Source organism: Cinclus cinclus, chromosome 6 (assembly GCF_963662255.1).
Source record: "Cinclus cinclus chromosome 6, bCinCin1.1, whole genome shotgun sequence".
Taxonomy (NCBI): Eukaryota; Metazoa; Chordata; class Aves; order Passeriformes; family Cinclidae; genus Cinclus; species Cinclus cinclus.
Window position 1 is genome coordinate 35,724,663 of NC_085051.1, and position 21,107 is coordinate 35,745,769.

Here is a 21,107-nt window from a genome sequence, read left to right on the forward strand (position 1 = left end):
TGCTATAGATTTCTAATTTTGCCAAGTCAATAAATATATTTACTATGGTGTTCATTGTAGTTGTTGCATGTGAGCACTGTCCCAGATTTCAATAAGCAAGGACTCAATGTCCAATGCAGTTTGTTATTCTAATTCCACATATATATATATATATATACATATCTATGTTGTATTTGTTAACAAAAAAAAGGCCAAAGTTTTGTCAGGAAAAGAAAATTACATTTAAACTCTTTATTGCTTCTTGTGGGAGTTCATTCCAGGCGCTTAAAATAATCCCTCCTCAACTGTGCTTCCTGTGCAACGAGTTTTAACCTTGTGGCTGACAACTAGCTTATGAAAAATCTGCTGCTTGGTTTTTGTACAGATCTTGGCACTGCTCACTTGAACAAGAAGCCCTCCTAAATCCCAGCTTACAGAATTTGCTTTTGCAGTAAACTGTGTAAAGATACTAAGATAAAAAGAATTTACTTTGGTGGCTACATTCAAAATTCTGTTTTCCATCTTTACAGTGCCTCTGGAAATAGGTTTCTGTCATATCCAGCTTTATAACTGGATCTTCAGGGCTGCTGTTCGAGCAGGCACACAGGCACTGGAGTTTGACTTTTAAAAAAAAGTTAATAAAAGCAATTTTTGTACTTCAAACATTCTTGTCCTTCATCTCCGAAATAGTTTTCTGGTTTAGTTGTAGGAGTAGCCCTGAAGATCTCTGTTAACCTTTAAGTTATGCATGTACTGTTCTGTCTCTGTAACAATGGGCATACCTCATGCTTCTTCCTTGCTAACAACCTGAATTACGGTGTGAAAGTTTTTGTTACTTGGCCTATTTTCCCAAGTACCTCTGGATTTAGGAATGTGGAAGGTTGTACAAGAAGTCTCTGGTTAATCTAGAGGCAAACAATGTTAAAAATAAGCTTGCTCTTTGGTAAGCTTCTTCAATTCTTAGCTCTCACAGTTCCCTTTATATCCTCAAAGGTCCCTCAAAGGCCTGAGCTTAAAGAAGAGGTTATGCCTGGCTTAGTGAGTCTTTTAAGTAAAATTGCAGCGTTCATGTTGCTAATAAATATTTTAGGTGGCTGCGTGGAAGACCAGTGAGGTTTGGAACTTTTCTAGCCCCTTCTCTATTGATAAAGCTCTGACAGGGCCAGCTGGTGAGGCAGCATCAACAGCAGTGCCAGCTTCTGGCACAGCAGCTCCGGCTTCCAATTCTTGGGACAGGCAATTCTTCATTGGTACCTTCCCATTTAGGTAAGTAAAGACAGCACAATGAGGCATGTCCAGTGCTGTTCTCAGGAAGAAAATTAGCAAATTAGTGGTCTGGTCTTCAGCTGTGGAAAACTGACAGCCAATCTTTCAGGAAGTATGGACAAATCCTATAAACAATTGCACATACTTCAGAATACATGCATATTTTGAAACTATAACCTTTTGCTTGCTTTCCTGTTTTAATTTGAAGGTTTTAGAATATTTATGTGGACATTTTGTGACTTAATGGTGAATTTTGTGAAAATTCTGTTATTTCAGAATTAGACACTCCAAAAAAGTAGCAATAAGAAATTTAACTATCAGAATAAAGGAAAGATGCTTCTGGAGACCAGCACTTCGTTTAAATGGCCTTATTTGTATGATGCTCTATAATGCAAATCAGATAGAAATCTTTCTTAGGCTAGAAGTAAATTTTGCTATTGATTGATGGTGTTTACATCAATTTGAATGGAACCTAAAATAGTCGTTTTTTTCCCAAAACCCATAGGATCTGCAGAGAACGGGAGCACTGCTATCAATCACAGTTACAGAGCCAACACAGCTGTGCATGCACAGTTCCAGGACTAGACCTGAACAAAGGGCAGCATTTCTCTTTATGACATACTCCAAAATGGAATTGTTTAATCATTATTAGTTTAGTGTGTTGGCTAGAACAGTCCTATGAGGTTTGGGAGGTGAAAGGTTTATAAGCGGGTACATGGGAACTTTTCAAAATTACCACAACTGCATTCTTGAGATCTGAAATACAAGGTGTTGGGCTGGAATGTCATATCCCTTATTTACTGACAGTGGGGACACCCACTCCCTCTCTTTGTTTGGATCATTCATTAGCTGTGACTCGTTGCTGACAGATGTCTCTGGCTCACAGAAAGCCAAGCCTGGCTAGTGTTCTAGTGGAACAGAAAAGTTAGCCACAATGTCAGTGAATTCTATGTAGCTTCAGAGATCAGAGAAGATGTTAATATTTATTACTGTGAATCAGTAGATTAATTGACCCACTTCTGTTTTATTTGGAAGTGTCTTAGTAACTCTGTGCAGCACTTGCAATTGTTTTCAGCAACATTCAGATATATTCCTTAATATGGTCACATGTCACTGCAACATGTACCATCTTCAACAGCATACAAAAACCTGCATGTTGAATCCACCAATGCATCTTTTCTTTGTTTCTACAATTATAAACCATTCAGTAATTCAACTGCCACTGGAATTTTAAATTCTAATTATAAACTTTGTATCTTTATCTGCTCATGTCTTTCCCCTTATGTAAACCAAGCAGGACTAAATTATATATTCCTTAAATGTTATATTATTCCAGCTCCTTCTCATAATTGCTTGGGTTGACTTGCTTGATTTGGTAATGGAAGAGTGATCTTTGTCCCATGAAACCAGACTCATGCCCAAAAACCTCAGAACTATCCATTCCAGGTCCTATTTCAGTCTCCCCATCTCATGTGTGCATTCCTATTTCTGGCAATATAAAAGGGGTAGATCTAAGGCATGCTACATTTACAGAAAATTGATTTTAGCAGCTCAGCATAGACAGGTAATAGAACTCATTTACTGCTCTGAATACTTATTTATATTATGCAGGTAGCATGAAAATCAATGGGTGAAAATTAACAGATGAAAATGAAGTCCTAGAAGGGATATGTAGCTTTCCTTAACAATAATTGCTGTGGATTCTTCCAGTAATTTCTGATAGGAATACAGTTCTCCATAGTGTTTCCTACAGCTAAAACTATTCCCCCACCTTTTTCTCCTTCCCCAAATAAATTCCTATTTTCTTTCTACATACAGACTTTCCAAGGCTTTCAAATCATACTGAAGATACAGTTTTAACAAATAATAGGATTGTTCCTATTTCATTTTGGAGAGTAAAATTACACAGGTCAGGTCAAATATTTTTTTGTGTGTTAGACTTAATCGAGCTGTTTAGTTTGCTCCCTGAAATTACCTAGGAACATTTGTACACTCAGCTACAGCGGCAAAGTTTCCTTGGTTCTTCCTGCATCTCTAAACCAGGGGAATAATTGCAACACCTTGTATAAATTGCCAGATGACAATGGGAGCTCTGTTCTGAAATATTTATTACATTCAATCTGACATATGTTCTCAAAAGACTTTTTAAACCATAAATCAACATATAAATATTTTATCTGTTTCAAGTGCAAATATCTATGTTTGTACAATTTTTGTATACCACAATATACATCACATGAAATAGACTGAATAAGGTCAACATTTTCTTCCACCTACAACTCCTTTGGGATCAGTGTGTTCTACTTGGTTTGTTCATTCTTTTATGCAGCATTTTCTTTGTGTCCATAACAAAGACTCTCAGATCAGGTCACAAAACCAAAAAAAATGAGGGAGAGATGGCAGATTATGACACAAAATATTTCACAGGCAAGCACACTTTTTTTCACGTAGAGCTTGTGTAATAGTAAAGCTAATTGTATTGCCAGTTTTGCTAGCACTGAAATCAACCCTCTATATGTCAAAGAAGTGAAACACAGCTGGTGCAATTTTTTCTTTAGATTCCCTTATCTGTGTGTTTCAGTCATCTCAGAGGATGTCTTTTGCTTCATCTTCCTGGGATTGTTGACAGCTGAATTGCTGATCTCCAGCTGAGATGTAAATTTGCCCTTGAACTGGAACATCGAAACTAATCCCCATTCAGATACCGTTTGTATTGGTAATTCACAAGGAGAGATACCTACCATAGTCTGTCCAGTTGCAGTACTGAGGATACTTTTTGTCTTCCCAGGGAGGAAAGCTTTGGCTAGCTTTGGCTAGCCAGTGTTCCCTCACTGTAACCATGCTTTGATGAATTCTTCGAAAGCAAACAGTGTGAAGATAAACACTACAACACAGGGAAGGTAACTATATAAATCTACCTTCTGTGGGTTTTATACCTCTGTAAGACTGGAAATCACCTTTATCATACAAAAGATAAGTGACAGCTGGAAGAATAGGGAGGAAAAGCCCTCTGGTTATGCTGTGGGACTGTCCTGAAATTCTTACAGGAAATTGTACAAGTCTTCACTGACCACATCACCAGCTTTCTGATGTTTCTGCAGATCACGCTTTTCCCCACGGGAGTCATCTGTCTGTCAACCTTGCCTTACATAGGACAAGGAACAGCGCTGTTTTTACCAACTCAGGCTCTCAGGGAGGAGATTGGTACCATATTCTCTCTCCTCACCAGAAAAGTTCAGTTTGTGCCTGCTCGGGGCCCAGTGTGGAAACAGGTGAACCTAAAAGAGGTCACTCTTCTGCAGAGCCAGTTTAAGGAGCTGTTTATAAGTTAGAATTAATTTTCTTTCTTTTTCTTCTCTCTCCCTCTCAATTCACTGCAATATTAATGATCAAAAGAACAGTCCCTATACTGTAGGATAGGACCCTGCTTAGTCAAACAGTAAACAAAAACTTCACGAAATCTGATGTTTTGTAATTGTGGCAGCCAAATCATGAACAGCAAACAAACAGTGATGTTTTCCAAATGGCTTTTCCTCCACCTTTTTAGGTGTCATTAGTAATTTGTTCTGCTATTGTCGTGGCCTGGCCTCCTTGTGTGCAGTCTCTATCTGGTCAGGATCTGGGCTTCAAGTGCAAAGATCACCTGTATCCCAGCCAGGCTCCAGTGTCCCAGCAGAGACAAGGATTTATACCCAAAATACTTGCAGTGATACCTCAGAGGAAACAACTAGTTCCCTTCCCAAACACACAGAAATATTTGTACAGCTAAAGTTCCTGAAGTAAAAACACATCACATTTAGAAGAGTCTTTTGGCACAACATGACCTTGCTTTCTGATACCTATTTCTAATAAACACATATTTTGGGAACAAAAACAGTGCTAAGAAAATAAGTGCAACTCTGGCTACAGAAAAAAAGAGATCTGGACTGCATACTTTGGAAATTTTCACAGTAAGATATTAAGGACAAGTGTCTCTGTAATTTAGTTAATATGCCATATTTTTAAGCTGTTCATGTATATATATTTACTTTTTCTACAGTGGCAATAGAAAATCTACGGGACCTTTAAATATATTCACTGAAAGAAAATTTCCATTGTCCAGTGTAATAAGAATTGGTAACTTAAGTGGTTTCAGCCTGTCTTATAGAAGGAAAATGGATAACGAGGCCATTCCCAAGGCATCAAGGTGTGCAGATCAATCAGTGTGTGAAGGGGGAGAGATCATAAAAAAACTCCAGCACAAGTCCAAGGGAGAGATTCTCCTCTAAAATGAAAGTAAAGGAGAGAGTATAATCCTACCAGTCAGCAAACCTACAGAGATACTACAGGCTCCCATGCCCTTCCCACAACAGCCATGAGTAGGGGTCCAGAAATAACAGTGAGTTCCATCCCAGGGGTGGTCCCAGGATAGAGACCTTCTCTTTCCTTCACAGGAGGATGGCCAGGGGAAGAGCAAAGCACTAAGTCATGATCCTCAAGTGACTATGTGTGGTTGGTAACAGCAGTCACCAAACAGAGCCAGGAGAGAAACTCCAGCATCTAAAATGACACCCTGCTGAGCCAGGTATGAGACCAGGTCCAGGCTGGCATTCTTCATTAGAAGAATCAGTTACCAAGGAACTAGTGAATAAATTAATATATTTTGGCACAGTACTGAATGCCAGGAAAAGATGAATGCTGCCTATACAAAGAGTATTTGTTGTCAAGCTATAAGCACGAAGAAAGTTCAAGTGACTGTAGATGCCTCTGATACTTCGCACATTGTTTGGTGCCCACAGCTCCAGTCCCACCCTATAAAATTTTCTGAGTATACAAAATTAAGGTGGAGACAAAAAACATTAGGTTGATCCTACAGTTGTTTTATTGGAAAGCCTGGATTGAAACAGAAACAAAATCTCAGCCACATCCACATATCAGACAAAAGCTGGATAAAAACTAAAGTCATCTTTTGCTACAAATACCATTACAGCTACTTTGAAAGAAAGCACACAAAAACTTCCATTTATGACAGCAGACTGTCTTGCAATGTGCACCATCAGGTTCATAAGTCCTTTGAAGAGACTGGTTCTCCTACAAGGATACACAACTCTGTGTGGATCAAATTCTTGTAAAATAATGAAAGACCAACAGGCAAGGAACATTTAACTGCAGTATCTTATACTGTTTTGTGTGTTCTTTTGTTCATCCCCAAATTCATCAAAACTCATAAGAAACATCAATATTTTATGTACTATAATGACAGACCTGCAATACATGTTACCACACACAAATTTCATTATTAAATGCAAAACATGTTTTTAAGAATCTTAACATTTTTCCATATCACAGTTATGATTAGTGTGTTTTCTTCCTTATGAAGTGCTTTATTTCATTATATGTTTGAAAGATCCCCACATCTAAATTTAAGAAGCCAGTAGCCAGTTGTTTTAAAACCAGAGGAGTTGACATGATAATGTGCATTAAAATAAAATTATTACTCATCAAATTACATGAAATGATTTTGCTTGCTATTTACTTTAAACCTGACTGGTAGATCGGTGTTATGGGCTATACTTTAAATGGAATGCAATTAACTTGAAATAGATTTTTTTATTATTATTATTTCAATAAAAGTGTTTTTCATAACTCAATGTTCCTTTTCCCTTTTCCCACTGCGATCAAAATGTAGCTGTCTGAAGGTTCATCTGGCAGCGGAAATGTTTCCAGTTGGCCTACAGACACAGTCACTTCTCAGGGGCTGGCTCATAGCAGACGCTTTTGTAGACAGTCTTTAAACTTTGCCATTTCAGAGGCAGGCACTTTTGATCAAAGGATGAACAAGAAGAAAGGCCTCAGGAGATTCCTTCTTGGCCAACTACCTCCAAAGAATCCTCTCCAGTCGTGAGCTCTCTGAATCCCAAAGTTACCTAGAGTTTCTACTTTTATCTTCTAAATGTCTAGACCTGTAGACCTAAAAGCAGCTACAAATCTTCCTCGTAGATTAAGCATACTTCATCTTGTTTCACACACTACTTTTGAGGAAAGAGGGAAGGGGAATAATGGATGGAAGCCAATGCTTCCAATTGATCTGGACATCTCCCCATAGGACAGTGTTGTCCCATGGACCACAAAAAAAGGTTGTTTCTAGGAAAAATGCACATTACTTGTTTTGAGAGCTGTGGATGCAGAACAGAACCCAGAGAGCATCAATTTCGCGTGACGGTGCCAAGAGCAAAGGGAAAATGCACCACAGCCACCCGTGTGAACACTGCCCTTTTCTAGGCAGTGAGACAACAGCACTGAGACAACAGGGAATGGGAACAAAGGAGAGAGCCATGTGCTCGGTAGGAAAGAAACATCCAAGTGGAGTAAACAGCCACTATTTGAGCTACAAAAGCTCTTAACTGGAAACTCTAAAAGAAAAGATGTGAAAGAAAGAACTGGCACGCACGCATACAGAATTATCCTTGTAGAAGGAAAGTTCTTCCTATTTCAAGAGAAAAGGGCCCTATTTTACTGAAATGAAATACTGGCTACTTAATAGGACTTAGCAAAAAAAGAAAAAAGGATCTGAGAACAATGTATCTATTATAGCCTTGTTTTCCAGCAGATGTTTTGAGGTGACAGAGAACAGTTTAGTGGCTGGGTGTTCTGTTTTAAAGACCATGCTGTGAGTTGTTCCGGAATAGAGCTATTTTGGCTATACAGGGCTCCTAAATTACCATTTTCAAAGTATACTTAAGCTAGTAAGATATGTGTAGCTAAAGACTTTTGTTTGAGGAATTTTAATTGAGGGGCAGGAGGCCAAGAAAGGTACCTCCAAAAGGAAAATGAGCTTTACCAAATCAGAGTGTACGAAAAACACTAATCTTATCTGGTTTTGAGTACATCACTCTGCAGCCCTAGTCAAATAACATTTTACTTGAATTCATAACTAGCACTTCCAGCACATAGAAAAGGAGCTTTTGCCTTGCAAAAATATTTTTGCAACAATCAGGTGTCTGAATGCACTTCCCAAAGAATGAGCACATGAAGAGAATAATGATGCTATAAACTATATTTGACCTTTAAACAGCTCTCATTTTGAAACAGGCCTTCACTGAAGCAATGGCACTATTCACAATGAAAAAAATTAAGCAAGGTTGCTCAGCATGAACTTACCTTCCAGGAGTTTGAATAAATGAACTGCTATTTAAGTAGAAAGAAATTTGAGAAATTCCCCCATGTCATTAGTTCTTCCTACGTGACAGAGGCCTGGGAGTGGTTGCAGGGCTTCTGCACGTTTGTGGGCAGCAAAGCACTTTATCTGACTCTTCACAGCCCACCATAAATGTAATGCTGACAAGCCTCTTGACTGGCAACTTTCACATCAATTTGATTGAACTATTTTCAGAGCTGTTCTTGCCCATCACTGCCCAAAAAATCCTTGCCCAAAAACCATCACTGCTTTTATAGAAAAAGATTAAAATAACATAACTTCAAATCTCTCTCCAGCACCAGCAACAGTAAAATATTCAAATACATACGTTATAATTTAAAATTAAAATAAGTGCTTATGAAAAGAATTTATTATGGCCAGCAGTGTTTACTGTTGTACTATTACTTCTGTCTACAGCAACCTCTTGGAAAAGAGCACTTCCTTTTAGAGGTTAAACACACAAAACTATTTAATGTTCAAGCAGTGCCTTTATGAAAAGATACCTATCCAGGAGCTGTAGAGCTACCTCTGAAGACAGTTTATCCAAAGTCCTGAGTTAATGCCATAAGCTTTTGAATGCATCGTGTTTCTAGTAAAAGTCCAAACTTTTGAGAAAAATCAGCTAAGTTAAATCTATTTAAAGTCCCAGAAATCACAACCACAATGAAAATCACAAGAGAAAGACAGTTTTCTACTGTTCCTGTCTGAGAGGTGAAGCAGTCCTGACACAAACAGGTCATTGTCCAGCTGTATGCACCCATACAGTGTCCATGCTCCTGAGGAAACTCCACTTCCAGCAGCTTCTTTGGTAAGCACCAGCATGCACTGAAACAAGTTGACACACAAAGCCACCAGATTCTACCATTAAGTCAGCTAGAAACTACACAAATGCTTAAATTATTGCACCTATTAAAACCTTTGATGGTCAGCTTAATTATTTTCATCAATAACAAAGAAATTACAGACACCACCACTACCAAATAAACTAAAAACCAAACAAAACTCCAAACTATTGGTATCTATGCAAAGAGTTCATTAGAAAAATTTTAACCCCCTTAAATGTTAAGGAATAACAAAGAGCACTTAAAACTGTTTTCAGCCAAGTCTGTTGCAGGTTTGTGTTCATTGTCCCCAGGTATCATGTATTCTAAAGGCTTCTGAGTTGAGAAGCATTTGCAAATTTCTTTGATTTTACTAAAGCATACACATGTTTTATATAAAAATCTGATTTTTCAAAAGGGCTCATTATTATCTTAATTCTACTGCAAGTGAAATCAAAAAAGCACAGGAAACAGCAACAGCCATATGATAGAGATCAGGCATCCATCCAGTTCTGCCTCTCCAGCTGGGTCAGCACCAGCAGTTTCAGAGAGAAAACATTTCTGCAGTCCAGAACTTGGTTCTAGTGCAGGTTCACATCCACTGTTGACTGGTGGCTACAAATTAGTCCAAGCTACCTGTATTACATAAGACATACTCATTGGAGGTCTTTTGCACCATTAGTGATTCTATGCTTCATAGCCAAAAAATCTTGTAATTATGATTACTGTTTGAACATTTGATCTTATTGACATTTCGCAGAGAGGACAGCCGTGTCCTAGCTTGCTTCAATTTCTTTTTAATGACAGGTTTAATGGTAACAGTCAAACTGCAGTCCAACTTAAGTGCTCCTTGAAATTTTAATATATATGCATGAAACAGTCATTTTCTCCAAGGAAAACTACAACACAAACTGCAAGTTCAGAGCTATGCATTTGAAAACACTGAGGGAAGCACAACAAACACCTCAGCCATGAGACAAGGTAGTGGGAGATCAACACTACAATATCCCAATCACCTCTCTCACTTCCTCACAGTTGAATAAAAGAACAAAAATAATAAGAGTCTTCTAAAAATAAAATGAATTGACAGCTGTGGGAAACAAGCCTAAAATTTAAAAGGATGCTACCTCTGCTAATTGGTCACTTTAGTATTTATTGTTCACAACCAGAACAGTCAGAAAAAAATATGCAATTTCAATGTAAGGAAATTCTTGGTGTCTGTTTATCCTTGAAAGTGCAAATTGTATATACTTGCTAATCCTAAATCTGACTTTTACAATTTCAGCTCTTATAATGCTGCTTCTCAGAAACTAAACCATAGAATGTTTTGGACTAGAGGGGAGCTTAAAAATTACCTAGTTCCAAACCCCCTGCCATGGGCAGGAGCATCTTCCTCCAGACCAGATTGCTCAGAGCCTTGAATGCTTCCAGAAATGAGACATTCACAGCTTCTCTGGGCAACCCATTTCAGTACCTCATCACACTCATAGTGAAGAACTTTTTCCAAGTATCTAATCAAATCTAATCTAATCTAATCTAATCTAATCTAATCTAATCTAATCTAATCTAATCTAATCTAAGACTACCCTCTTTCAGTTTGTCCTTGTCCTGCCTCCTGACACTACCTGCTCTTGTAAAAAGTCCTTCTCCAGAATTCTTGTTGCCCCCTTCAAGTACTGGAAGCCTACAATTAGGTCACCCCAAGGCCACCTCTGAGGCTGAGCAGCCCAAACCTTTTAGCATTTCCTTACAGGAGAGGTGCTCCCTCCCTTTTAACGTCTTGTGGCCCTCTGGACTCACTCCAGCAGCCCCATGTCCTAAGAAGAAGTACTAAAATTGTTTCCCTATTAATGCTAATGCTATCACCCAGTGCTGACTTGCTAATTTTCTCCAGACAAATGACTCTACCAAGTTCTTTTCTCTCTTTGCTCACTCACCAGACATTTTTCACACATGTATTTTCTTTCTCATTCACTTGTGACAGTAAATGCCACTTGGCATTCACTAGAATAATAAAAAAATAGCATCCTTGTAAGGGAATATTTATTTTTATTTAGATCTTTACTGGTATCTTAATTAAATCACATTAAATTAAGACCAGTAGATATTGTAATCTTAAAATACATCCTCTTCCTTCAAACACCTCTCTCAGACAAGCAAGGGTAACAATGCATTTTGCTGCTGCTCTTTGCACAGCCAACCACAGAGATACCCACCACTGTCAGGCAAGGGCACTAGTCCATACCACACCAACCTAACTAGTTTCAATTAAATTCTCACTACAGTTAAAACACAAATGGTTGGAGACTCTTAACTTTGAAGAGTGTTTCATGCCCAGAGGGTAAGAATTTTTTTTAATTTCTGAAGCCTGAAAATCAGTAACATAATGAGGCCAAAAAAGAAGGAAAGACCAAGGGAGCAGTTTGAATTTTTTCCTTCCCAAAATCACTTGAATATTGAAAAGGACAAGTGATTCACTTTGAAGTTACACTTTAAAACCTTAAATATAAGAAGGTAAAATTCTAGTGGTAAAAACTGTTTTGTTTCTTTCTGAACTTCAAGAAATCCTGCCCTAAATTTAAAGTTAAGATAATATTCACAAATTCTAAGTCAGAAGATAAAGGTCCACAGACTAGACTGAAAACTAATAATCAAAAACAACACTTGGAAACAAATTATTTGACATTTCTGCAGTATTTCCAAAATTTCTAAATAGTGCCACAGAACCAAGAGTCTGATTACTGTTCTATCCATGGCTTCTTTCATGAGCCTTTCAGAGCCTTTCACATATGTGGAAACAGTTCTATCAACAAAGTCATTTTAACCACAACTGCTTAACCATTATCAGTGAAAAGGGAGCCTACTCAACACTACTGATAGTTGCCAAAGCTAACAGATTAGGCCAATGTGCTCATCTGGAAGTCCTATATTGAGCTATTTTGGAGATAAAAAGAGCCAAAACAGAAAGTGTCCAAGTAGTGAGTTAATCTTATTTTTCTGAAGTAGGAAAATTTCCCAAATGCCATTTATAATTTATCTCAATATTCATAAAATAAAATGACCCTTAGTGAAAGTTTATAGATGTACCAGATTATTTTGGTAACAGTGAAGTCAATGAATTTGACAAGTGAAAAGATATTTTTAAACATGGAAGTCAGTCCCTTAAAAGTGAACGTGGAATAAAACCAAAATTTATTTATAAGCATAAAACACTATCCACAGTTAATTTTCTAAACCAATTTTTTTAATTTTTCAAACCTACTACCTTGAACCGGAGAGAGAAAATAAGATTAATTTCTTAGGAGGTAAACAAGTAGAAATATTACAAGAATCAGGTACTCTCTCCCTCTAATTAGCCAAGACCTTGAGTTTACCAAAAATTCAGGCTGGGGAAAGGGGAGAAGTGAAAGGACCTTAAGCTTCAGGTGAGGAAATTTCTCTCTTCTATTCCAGAGACCTTTGGCCTCTGACTATTTTGCCCCCCTGCGTTCTCCTCCACCTTGTGGCAAGGAAGATTAAGCCCAAAGGATGGAACAAATAATCACAGAGGTGACAAAAAAAATGGAAAGGTAAAAGGCAGGCAAAACAAATCTGAGAAGAAATTTATACAGAGAAAGAAAGATCTGGGCACTAAAGAAAAAAAGGAATTTTTTAACTAACGGTCATCAGGAATGATCCCCTCCATAACATCTGACAAAGAGACGTAAAATTTAGATCATGCTTAAAAAAAAAGCAAAGGATTTTTGGGGACTAGGTCCGGGGAAAAAAGCCTAGTTATTAGATGTCGTGCAAACCAAGTAACATTCCTAAATTTAATTTGAAAATATCAAGCAGTATTTATTACAGTAAAGGAAGGAACCTTGCTCAGCATTTGCTGGAGGACTAGTTATTATTGAGGCTGTCAGGTTTGAAGCATTCTTCAAAACTTACTTGAAAATTACCAAATTTATTAATAATCTTATAAAACTAATTTTGGATTAATGTATTAAAAAATAAAATCAGTCACTGAGAAATAAGACAGAAATCAAATAAATAAACATCTAAGTAAAATAAGGGTAGAGGGCTACCTAAAATTTCCCTGAAAGATGATGGTTTTTAAATGTCCACTAATTTCTGGCTGCTCATGAATTTGAAATTACCCACATCTGTGTGAATTAACACATACCAGTAACCAAGTTCAACCATTTCAGCACAGCTGGAATGTAATGAGTAGGTTTGTTTCATTGCCCCCTTAACAAAGCCAGGCTGCAGAGACACAGGGACACGAGCTCTCTAAAGCTCAGTTCATTCACGAGCCTGGCTGTGAGAGTGTGTTCTCTCTCCACAGGAGTTCTACTTCTCAAAACAGCCAGAGGATGAGCAACACTAGGCATAAGAAATAAGAGTTCTTCCACAAGGACATTTTTAGTGTACCCAGCTTCAAGGTCACTTTGAGAGAGACTACTCTCTCCTCATACTGTTTTAACACCGTAATCTCAACAGCATCCTAAAAATGCTCTATTTTCTGTTAAGGCTTAGTTAGCACAGCAGAGGTAGTGAATTTTTAATAACACACACAGTGAACATTGCAGCCACTGTCAGTGAAGCTACTTGATATTATGAGAGATATTGAAGCCAGAATATTAAAAAAAAAAACAAAACAAAACAAACAACCTTTATTTACACAAATTTATTGCCTATGATCCTAAATTTTTAATGAGCTAGTTATGAGGTTGATAAACATAGCAGGGAAGATATATGAAGAAAAGGGGATTTACATGACAACTCTGCCAGTGCTGTCAGGGGGTAGTATTGTTGTGTACATACATATTAATACACAGGAAAATCCAGTGTTTCCACACTGCTTCAGTTTCTCGATAAACCCTACTGCTGATGTTACTCAACACACCCTGAAAAGTGCTATCTTTTTTCCTCGAGTTTGTTTGCAGTTTTTCTTGTTCTGATTTAACACCAAAACAGTTGATCACATGTGCATCAAGGCATTGCAAAGGATTTTTCCTTTGCTATATTCTACATTGATTCTTCTTCTACAGCTGGCAGCCACTCAGATGGTTGGTGGCAACCAGGACTTAGACCCTGTAAATCAGTCTTTCAGGAAAAAAAGGCAGAGCTGAGCTGACTTGTGCAGGGCAAGAATATCTGCTTTCAGTGTCTAGGGTTAAGGAGAGCTGATGATCCTGCACTCCAGACCATCAGTCACTTGGAGCCCTTTGCACTTCAGGGTTTCAGCAGCTCTGAGGGATGGGATTCACACCACAGTAACCAGCTGCAACATCAGAATGAACAAATATAAAAAAGCATCTGGAGAACTGTGAGTCTTAGTCCCTTATGCCTCACTGCTGTGGTCACAGGCCACAAAAGAGGCAGGAAAGGCCATGTCAAACAAGGCTTTGTTGCTAAAATAAGGAGTTGTGGGACTGCTTGTGCACTGTGAAGCTCTTCCATCAGCACTAAAATGCTTTCCAAGAAGAGTATAACATAATCCAAATCACTTTCCTCAAAAACTGGCACATTCTTCAGAGCACATACCCAAACCCAACAGACTTCAGGGCTAGAGTACATCTGGTGACAGAGTACTTTGGAAGATCCCATCAGAAGAAAATCTCAGAGCTGAAGATCAGAAAGGACTTTGGCTTAGGTTTAGCCCCTGGAACTCAAAAAACTGTAATTTTAATTTTTCCTCTCCCTCAGTCCCACTTGTCTTAAATTGATATTGCATCCTTCTCTTTCTTACTCAAAAAGAACAATTAACTCTATTAAATATGTTATGTAAACAGTTTGATGAAGGATGTAATTGCAGTAAGATGGTAGCAATATGTAACTAACAATATCATAGCATATCTCAGACTAATCTCATGAAAACTCGAACAAACATGGCTTTGATTGACTTTCACAAACAATGAAACCTGTTAAAATATGGGGTTTGTAACATTTCAATTTTTATTTCAATATAATCACTTTCAAATAGGAAGCTCTTTGGATGAGTGTGGCCCAATAGTATTTTGGCTGACTCCATGAAATCTGGTGAGGATGACAGTAGTTGAAAAGGAGCTGGTAGGTCAAAGGTAAAGCTGACTGATCACAGCTGGATTGTGTATTTGTGATGCAGATGTCATCTTTCTACTTAGTAAAGACTTACTCCTGCGTGCCTCTCCCTCCTTCCTCATCTCCAGTCCATCCAAGCAAATTCTGCTCTGCCATCCCTGCCAATACCTGACCAGTTCCCAGCAGAGCTCTCACACAGGCAGAGATCACCAGAAGTGCGTTACAGTTAGTGGAGCAATCATCCTGAGAAGTCAGCAATGTGGTTTTCACGGGTTTATAGCAAGATTTTTGCAAGGATCTGAACAGCAATGGATGTGTTCTCACACTAGCACATACAACATAGACTGGTCATTTTTCCTTCTTCATGATAACACACCTTTGCCACACAGAAAATGCCTTTACAATAAATTCCCTTTACCAGCACTCACTCCTGTCTGTAGCTGGTTTAAAGACAGCCCACCCAACACACTCTCTACTTCTTATTCTTCACTAGCACTACTCTCACACTTGTAAATGTGCTGTTGAAATTCTGCATTTACTTTACCAACCTGGGAAACATAATAAAAAGCAGATGAAGATTACGTGCTAAGTAAATGTTCCAAAACTGGTACAGTTCTAATAACATTATTTTTTAATCCTTTAATCTTCAAAATAGTCCAAAATGATCCTTCCTGAACTTCTCAAAAAAAAAAAAAAAAAGAAAAAGAAAGAAAAAAAAGAGAGAAGAGAGAGAGGGATAAGAAAAAGTCCTGTTACACTCTGTCTTTATTTACAAGCACCCACATCTCCAGTGTTATTTATTTATTCCTGTCTTCCCAGGTATCATAGCCCAGATGTTTTCCTCACATAGAAGACTGTAGTCAGTAATTCCAGCTACTGTTTATCTGACATGCTAAGTTGTCACTAGAAATAAAGCTTTATACAAGAGAGTATTTCCCAGGAAATTACACTAGCAATTTGCTAACTGGAACCAGCAAAACAAGTGACTAAAACAAAATTAAGCTTTGATCTCATAACTTTTCCCACTACTCTTTTCTTCCAGTCCTCCTTATTATCCCTGCCACGTTACTTCTTCTCAACCCTTTTTCTAAAATGCTTTAGTGTATTTCTCTAAGCATATGATCTCTAGCTTCCGTAGACCGAAGCCTTTTGAATTAATCAGATTAGCTATGGAAATATTTAAGTACCAGAGGACCTGAACACTCAGATAGATAAATGGTTCTGTCAGTCATGAATATCAGTTTTCCAAGTTGTAATATTTGGTTTTTGCCCAAGATTATGAATGCTGTAAAACCACCATTAAAGAAAAAAAAATTTTTTTTCTCTACAAAGTCTACCAAAATTAGCTGCCCATTTCCCTAGGAATGTTACATAATTAAAATAGAAGTGGCATGAAGGAATACTACAACTTTTCATTCTGTAGCCCAACAGAAAAAAAAAAAAAACAAACCCCAAGTATCACTTATATTTATTTATTCTAGATATAGTGTTTCACCGAAATACAACAAAATATACAACATGTTCTCCTACTTGACTACATGTTTTGCATCTTCTGCTTGCATAAAAAAGTGTATTTGGAATGACTGAATGTCAACAGATGCAGTGCAATGTGATACAACACAAATAAAACTGACATCTGCTTGGTGTGGGTATTTATATCCAAATCTTCAGAATGTCCTTAGATGCAGCAATTGTTTCAACAGAGATTAATTTAGTGGGGGAAAAAATAAGTCATTTGAAACACAAAGCTTTGGTTTAAACCTGGAGACTATCACTCATCTCAAAAAGTAACTAATTAGCCAAAGGACAGAAGGGATTATGGAACAGACTAGCAGACAAATGGGCTCCTCAGCTGGAGTAAATTGCTTCATTTCTGTCAGCCCCAAGGAGCTGTGTGCTCTGAAATCATGCACTCTGCAGCCCAGTGACCCTGAGCCTCTGGGCAAGGAGCAGCCGCGGTGCTGGCACTCTGGTGGGCTTGGACTAAAGAAAGGAAAAAGGGACACTTCCAAGCTCTGCAGAAGCAGAGGTGAGGGGGATACAATAATATCACACCAGGACATTAGGTCATCCCCACGATGAAGCTTGTGATCTATCTGCAAGGTAAAGCAGCTGCCTTGGGGCACTTCTTAGTCCTTGTCTTGGGTGCAGGTGTAGGGGGCACAGCCCAGCGTTAGGGCAAGTGGGTTTCCACAGTCCTGGTCCACTGACAACCCATTGGAAGTATTTAGGGAGAATTTTATCTTCCTCCATGCTGATGTGCTTCTGATTCCTTCTGTAGGAAAACAGGACATATGATGGGATGGCACACACCCTCACAATTTGCCAGTGACACAGATGGAGCACATCAGAGATCAAACCTGCAGAGATTTGGTACCTCTACAGTACCAATGCAGCCCTTTCTCCCCACACAAAGTATGAAGTATTTCTGCCAGTACTCAAAAAAGCAGCAGTGTCATAGTCTGCATGCCGATCAGTTTCAAGCACTACGGAATTTTCATTTTCTAATGCATTTTGAAAATAAGTGTCCTATATCCCAAATCATAATGTTATATCCTTATGCTGCCACACTAGTATTTTACATTTCTATGGTGTTTTCATCAGATGATATATATGTAGCATGAAGGTCCATTTGGATTTTATTTCTGGTTTTCTCATACCCAGACTTATTATGACTTGCAATTATGATCCAGAGTAGGAAGCAAACTACATCTTTTGCTTGGCATAAGTGCAAAAAAATTGTGAAAATTAAGTTAGCAGTACCCAGTCCACAACTATGAAAGGAATCAGAGAACTGGCACACCACCTGCCAGCAGGTAGCACTGCTCTGAACAAGCTGGAATAGGCTGACACACAAGCAGTGGCATCCAGCTGATGACACATCCCTTGACAAGCCAGAACAGAGGGTGATTCTTGACAGGAGAAAACAATCCTTTGGACCAGGCAGATCTTGACCCACAGGTCCGTGATACACTGTGGAGCTTGGGAAAACTTAAAGCTTTCCCCGGAGAAAAGTTTTTGAGCCCAGCCATCTGAGTCTCACAGGGAAGAATAACCAAAACCCTCAGAGACAGTGATGTGGCATCAGGCTTGCATCATTGTATACTTAAGGACTGACTAGTAAATGGATTCATGTCTGGATTATAGTAGCTAATAGAAAAAAAAGGCTATTATATGAGGATAAGTAATGTTTGAAGATTTGAAGTTTTGCCTGGTTTGTAGGTCTCGCAGAGTGCTCCCATCATGCTGGTCCCAAACTCACAAATAGTAACAGCAGCAACCAGTACACGTACTGCTGTCTTACAGCAACCCCACCAAACAAAGATCTATTATCCCTCTTTTAGATGTGAGAAAATGGGGTGTAGGGAGGTAGTAGCTGACTTTTCCCCAAAATTACCAAAACTAGTAACCTACCAAAACTTTGATCTCCTCAGAGGTGACAGAGTGGTTCAGCAGAGAGAACTAGTCAAGGCCAACAAGAGTAGAGGTTTCTACAGTGCTAATGAGGATCTATCCTGCCAGTCCAGACCCCAGCTCCATCTGGCCCTCTCAGAAATCCTAGTTTGTCCTAAGGATCATAAAACCCACAGAAACTAGTAATTTTCTGTATTCTGAAAATGAACTTTTTCATCTCTAACTCTGTACTTCTCACAAATGCATGCAAAGAAAACTGTTGACCTATCCTGCCCTAAAATGTTGTGAAAGAGTTCTAATTTCTGTGCTATAATCTGTCTACATTGTAAATCAAGACTTTCTTAGTAAAATTTCACAAACTTCCAAGTACCACTTTTTTCCAGGCCACAGCATAACATGATGGCAGAATGTTCTGTAAACCTGTATGTATGTGTGTATATATGTCCTTTCTGCCAAGACTTGTAACTGTTGGACAAAATTCTGGCAGTTTGGCAGACATGAGGCTCCAGTAAGGATTAGTTACAAGAGGACATTTGCATATAAACCTGTCTCTATTCATGAAGACTAAGAGAGGAAATGTCATTGGATTTTACTTTTGAAAACAGAGTATGAAAATCTTCATATAAGTTTAGAAAATTGAACTTTTTTCTCTTGGCTTTCAAGTCTCTATACAGTTTGAGTTAGGTTTCTAGGTATATAGACTATATCCATATTTTTAATGACTTATGTTCACATAGTTGTTTCTGTGGACAGGAGCACAGCCATGTGTGTGTACACTGTGCAGTTTGAACTAGACCCATTTTGTTCCCCTCTTCCTTTGCCCCTGATGGATTTTCACTGCTTATTGATCCAGCTGGCTTGCTGCAGGCTGCAAGTCAGCTTGCATCTAGTAGCTAGCTTGGATTTGGTTACAAGCATCTAGATACACTTATAGTAATCTATTTTTACACTTAGTCACTCTTTCAAGGCAGGAAACTGGAAAAAGAGAGGCATATGCAACTAATAAAGATGGACCACAGGTTTTAGCAAAGTAAGGTGAAATTTAACGTTAAAATTTGGACTGTAATTACTCATGATGATACTATAGCTGTCCTTCATTAAAGTCAGTTTTCCTTATGTGAACAAACAGTCCAAAACTCTACTGAATCACCCCTACATTACTGCAGCGCTTCCTTACAAGATGGTCTCAGACATCAGGAGTGTAATTTTTTATTAAAAAAACCAATGTATTTTAAACTTATATTCAGTATCTTCTCCTACCACTGCAGGAAATTCTCAGAGGTCAACATTCCCAAGTGCTGGCATTCCACTGGTGAAACTTTCTTAATTTGAAAAGTTAAATTCAAAGTTCCTTCCAAGTAATTCCCAATATCAGAAAAAAAATCTCAGATGGGCTTAGCATCTTCTGTTCTGTTTTGGATGAACAAATCAGTGTTAGAAATGTGGTTTTAAAAGCAATATTTTATAAGTCATTATTGGCTTCTTCCTGTTCATTTTTGTGAGTGTCTGTCAACAGATTATTTTTGCAGGGATTACTGGCACTGTAACGGCCTCATTAAAATGGCAACATCATAGACCTCTTGTTTCAACAGTACTTTTAAGAAACTTAACTTTCCACTGTTGGCCAGCTGTCCTCCCTTAAAAAACACTCAATCCTTCTATTAATATGTACTTAAAAGTCAATGGAAATGCAGCTTCCTGTATCTCTGCTCCTTCCATGAAATTATATCTGCACTAAGACAAGTAGCAAGCTGTCCTGCTGCTGAAGCTGTATCTATCCTTGTACCAATAATGACAAAACAGCAAAATTAACTCCATTTTCACTGGAATGCCAGTTATTATTTTTCTAGGTATAAGAAACACATCAACTACAAGTTAAAAAAAAATATCGGTAATTTTTTGTTTGAATTTGCCTTTAGTATAGGTCTAACTTAATTTTTTCATTACATCACAGAAATAATTTTAGTACCAAACCTATAGCCAGTCAGTTTTGTAGCATAAGGAACAGTTCTCTATCAGCATCTCAACTTCTCTTCACACAACAGATTTTACAGATGTGTGCATGGGGAATTGATTTCTGACAACTCATTTTACAAATTGCTCTACTTATTCTTGGGCCAAATCCCATAAAGTTTGTTAACTCCCATAGTGCTTGGTGGGAGAGACAGGTGGTCAGAGGGCTGGAAACTCATCCCTGTGTAGGTTGACACCTATTAAACACAAGGCCCACTGTTTTAATCCCCAGGATCAGTTTCTGACTGCTCTATACATATCATCAGGATACAGCTGATATGACAGAGCAGGCATGATCAACCTGATGCCAAGATAGGGATGCAAGGGAATTTGTCTTTCCATGGAGAAGAGGCTGCTGTGCAAAAAAAGTGAAACCAGTTAATATGGAGGAG